Genomic DNA, 5,008 nt, shown 5'->3' with positions numbered 1-5,008 from the left:
CACATGGGCAGAGAGCTGGCAACCGGGAGCACAGAATTTCAGGGGTTGACTCCCTTCCAGCTGGGAACCGTGTCTTCAAGGCAGGAGTGCTGCTGGGGACGACCTTGCACCCACATGTGGGAGGCGACCGTGCCAACCCCAAGCCCACCAACACGACCTGCTCCCGTGCCCTGGGGACCACCACACGACGGTCTGCTGGCACCCCCCGCCCCGAACACTCCTGCCCGGCCGTGCCGTCCAAACCGCTCAAGGCCGAGACCTCCATCTGTCAGTTTGTCTTGGCCCAGAGAGCCTCATGACTTTTCAGTCTTTCTAAAAACCAATTCATGGCTGTCTTCAGTTTCTTGGTGGAAGAATGTTAAAGCTATGGACCAGACGGAAGCTGAGCTGATAGCACGATGACGGGAAACAAGGAAATTTTCTGGACTCAACAGTGGAAGCTGGCGGTTAGACTCAGCAACCACAGAAACCAATTTCCTCCAAGGAAACGGATGGGATCGAAAAGTCTACCGCCAGCTCCATGAGGCTCAGCAGAGAGTGGATGACAGGGCCCCTCCCGGGGGCCAGGCCAGCTGAGACCTCAAGGCAGGGAGGCCTGGCCACAGTAAGGCAGCCCCTTGGGGAGCCGGGGGGAGGACAGAAAGCCTAGGAGGGCCTTCCAAGGAGAGACATTTTATAACATTTTTTTCTAAATATAAATTAACAAGTATTTATATTATGGAAAACTTGGAATCTATAAAACTTTTAGAACACTGGTTGCATTTACAAGCTCAGGTCATGCCTTTTCATGTTGCTTTAAAACTCTTTTTAAACTACTTTTCACATTTGCATGCCATCATTCCACGAGAGCATAATTTATGCAAGTGTTCTCCTGCTATTAGACAATTATGCTATTTCCAGATGATGCTAGACTGTCACTATGGACATATTTGTTTATAAATCTTGTCTCCCTTTCCCCCAAAGGGTAAGTGCTGAGTCAAAAGTGTGAACCCTCTTTTAAGTTTAATATTTAAAATAGCAATTTTGTTACATAAATGACATATACTTATCATAAGAAAAAAAATGCTTGAGTCAGAAAGCATTGTTGGAGTTCCGGTTTCCACTGCGGCATGCAGGAACCTGGAAGTCGTATCTCTGTCCTAACCGGAAGTGAAACCTGCACAAACTGGAACGTTAACAGCTCTTCGTGGATCCATCAGAGAAGTGAGGTCACAGGGGAGACCACTGCTCCCAAAACTGGAGACACTGCCAGGCAGACCCTGAGACTCACAGCTTCCCAGAGTCGGACGAAGCAGCAGGAATCTCACAGAAACCAGTGCGTGGGCAGGAAAGCCTGAACTCTAGAGAGCCAGTTGCTGGAGACTCAGTTGATGAACTGTGGTGCTGGAGAAGACTCTTGAGAGTCCCTTGGACCACAAGGAGATCCAACCAGTCCATCCTAAAGGAAATCAACCCTGAATATTCATTGGAAGGACTGATGCTGAAGCTGAAGCTCCAATAGTTTCCCTGGTGCTGGGAAAGATTGAAGGCAAAAGGATAAGGGGACAACAGAGAATGAGATGCTTGGATGGCATCACCAATTAATGGACATGAAGTTGAGCGAATTCTGAGAGATGGTGAAGGGCAGGGAAGCCTGGCATGCTGCAGTCCACAGGGGTCGCAAAGAGTCAGACAGGACTTAGCAACTGAACAACAATAGCAAGAGCGTGGACAAGTCTGAGAGTTAAAAATTCCACGGGGATCCAGGAATAACTTTTGTGAGTTATACCTCCAGGAGCTCATCCAGCTTCTCTTGGTGAATCCTGAAGAAAAGCTCCCTCGTGCTGCTGACATGGGGAGGGAAGAAAGCATTTTGCAAGAGGTGAGGCAGATGCACTGGTTAACCAGACCCTAAATGCCAATGGCATTTTCACAGAAACAGACCCCAGAGGCAGCAAGTGGAGCGATGTGGCCAGAATGCTGGGAGCCACTAGAAGTTGGGAGAGGCTGGAAGCAGAACGTCCCCTCCAGCCTTCAGAGGGAGAAAAGCATTGTCCACACTTTGATTTCAGATTTCTGACCTGCAGAACTGGAAGATAATAGGTTTCACTTGTTTCCAGCTATTGGTTTGTAGTGATGTGTTACAGAAAGCCAATACACAGTAGGTGCCCAGGTAGTCACAACCTGGATCTCACCACTCATATCTTACAGCAACCCATTGCTTCTTCATCGTCCATCCACTTCTCCATCCATCCTTCCATAATCCACCCACTAATATAGTGGGGTTTTTGTTTCAGCCACACTGCACAGCTTGCAAAATCTTGGCTCCTCAACCAAGAATCACACCTGGGCCTTTGGCAGTAAGAGCTCCAAGTCCTAAAAACTAAGCTACCAGAGAATCTCCATATATTATGCAACTCAAATTAAATTGAAAATAAGAATACATTTCCCCTTAAATGCCTCAGCAAGCTTATCATTAATTAGAACTCAATAATAGTTTTTTTTTTTAATCTATAAATAATGTGGGCTTCCCAGGTGGTGCTAAGTGGTAAGGAACCTGCAGGAGATGGGAGAGATACAGGTGACCCCTGGGTCAGGAAGATCCCCTAGAGGAGGGCATGGCATCCCACTTCAGCTTTCTTGCCTGGAGAATCCCATGGACGGACGAGACTGGCGGGCTGTGGTCCTTGGGGTCACAGCGTCAGACACGACTGAAGCAGCTTGGTGCACATGCACGCACAAATCTTAATGTGTGTGTTTGCCAAGTCTTGACAAGTGTGCAACCCAACCTCCTTTCAAAATACAGAACATCACTGTCACCCTTCCTAATCTTCTGCATTTCTCAAAGGCCACCTCATTCAACTTTCCCTTCCATAGAAAAGTTTCAGCTATTCTAGGATTTTATACAAATGGAACCATAGGTATGTACTCTATGAATAAGGCTTCTTTCAGAAGCGCAGCATAAATTTTATCTTTTCACCCACATTGTCATATGTATCAACAGTTTCTTCCTTTTTCTGCCTGGGGAGCCACCCATTCATTGGTGTATTCACACGAGAACCCAGTCTCTTACTGACATACACCTGGGCTGTTCCCAGTCTGGGGGCATTATTTGCAAAATGATGGGGGAATGTTTGTAGAAGTCTTTTGGGGAGCACACATTGTTATCTCCCTTGGATCAACACCTAGAAGAGAATTTGGGGGTCACAGGATAAGAACATACCAGAGCTTTTTCAGAGTTACTGTAACACATACATTCCCTCAGTATATTCTGGTTGCTCTCTGATCCTGACAACATTCAGAGTCACCAGTCTTTTCCATTTTAGCTTTTAGCCCTTCAGGTAAGTGTATGTGTTTACTGGTATAGAAGTCACCACACTTTTCACATTTTTACATATAATCAGACTTTTTCTTATTCTGCTAAATATTTTTAAGGTGTGGTTTTGATTGGATGCAAATTAAGTATTATCAGTGTCAATGAGCCATCATCTAGTGAATTGTTTCCCCTTCATTCACTCTGCCTCCCACATTCCAGCCACAGACACAGGGCCCGGCCCTGGAGACTGTGATCTAGTGCTGGGCACTCACGAGTCCACAGGCCGTGATGGGACATCAAATACTGGTACGGTGCCGGGTACGGTGCCGGGTCCTGGCGAGGCCGGGGCTCTTAAACAAGACACCTGACTCTTGAGAGATGACAAAAGGATTCGAGAAGCAGTGACAACCAAGCTAAGTCCCAAAGGATGACTACAGATCCTCGGGACAGGTGGGTATATAAAGATGAGGCAAAAGATACAAGTGGAGAAGGGCTTCCTCCCTCCCCTGGCCAGCCTGGACTCCTGCTGCCCCCGGTCAGGAGGAGAGGAGACGGAGGGGCCTGGGAAAGCCTCCCTTGGCTGGTCCTGTCCTCCTGACCTAAGCTCAGTGCTCCTGAGGCTTATAGCTGACTCTTCTCGTTGGATGAGCTCCCTGGGGACGTGCTCCAATCCCATCCCTGGGCCTCTCATCAGCTGTCATGGCAAAGCAAGCCTCCATCACCCTCGGATGATGCAACCCCTCTGCCTCCTCTCTGCTGGGGACTCTCCACCCCTCCAGGCAGCCCCTGTGGGCAGAATCGAGGCTGACCCTGGGCCAGCTCTCTATGGTTGCCCCCAGACCAGCCCTCTACAGCTGACCCCCGAACGGGCTCTCTATGGTTGACCCAGGGCCAGCATCTATGGTGTTGGGGTCCACACAAGGTCTCTGGGCGTGCTGGTGTTTCCAGACAAAAGCCCCTACTCAGCTGCTACACCCCATCATACAACGTCTCACCCCAGGGGAGTCTGGGTCTCCCAGGCACAGAACAGCCATGTCTAGTCTCCCCAGGAGCGTCCTGGAAGCAGCCCAGGGCCAGAATGAGATGACCCTCACCCCCATGCCCTTCCAGGACAGCGCTGTCCCAAGGAGCCCCCCACCTCCCGTCCTCCTCTTGTTGGCCTCTCCTGTCGGCTAGAAGGGGTGGATTTAAAGCTGGATTTAGCCTCCTTCCACCCCTCTGCTGGCCCGCCGTGGTGGCCTCTCAGCTCCTCCGGACGATGGGCTGTGTCTCCACGGCCTCGGGTGGGAGGGTCCCATCTTCATGGTCACGTTCACCGCTATTTGCAGCTCGCCCCCTCCCCTAACCTCTGAAATGCTTATCACCTGGGGGTGGGAAAACTCTTTCTCATTCATCCTGCCTTCTTCCCAAGTCTGCTGTTAACACGTAAGTGTGTTTACAACATCCGGTGCACAGAAACTTAAGTCTTCTCAGTGAGAGAGCCCTTGGTCCACGGTGCAGTCTCATCTGGGAAGATTCACACGTTAATTCACCTCAAAAGCTGAACGTGCTCTCCCTCCTTCTCTCTTGCTCTGCGGGGGCCTCCCTTCTCTGAGATGCGGATCTCGCACAAGCTGCTGGTAGGGAAGGGTCATGTGATAAACATCTTTGCGGGAATAAAGCGCCGTCTGCACACCTGCCCCAGATGGCGCCTCATGGCGCTGGTCCAGCCAC

At 49.9% G+C, this 5,008-nt stretch overlaps 1 long non-coding RNA gene across 1 annotated transcript; it reads right to left on the bottom strand.

The window, feature by feature from the left end:
* Nucleotides 1–785: 785 nt before the first annotated feature.
* On the bottom strand, nucleotides 786–5,002 carry LOC120856903. Its single transcript, XR_005719513.1, has 3 exons — nucleotides 4,828–5,002; nucleotides 3,063–3,164; nucleotides 786–2,068 (listed from the first exon to the last, which is right to left on the bottom strand). It is a non-coding gene; the product is annotated as an uncharacterized LOC120856903 (long non-coding RNA).
* Between the last annotated feature and the right edge of the window lie 6 nt (nucleotides 5,003–5,008).

Source organism: Oryx dammah, unplaced genomic scaffold (genome assembly GCF_014754425.2).
Source record: "Oryx dammah isolate SB20612 unplaced genomic scaffold, SCBI_Odam_1.1 HiC_scaffold_28, whole genome shotgun sequence".
Taxonomy (NCBI): Eukaryota; Metazoa; Chordata; class Mammalia; order Artiodactyla; family Bovidae; genus Oryx; species Oryx dammah.
The sequence above is the reverse complement of the archived record's forward strand: the minus strand, read 5'-3'. Positions and strand labels throughout refer to the sequence as shown.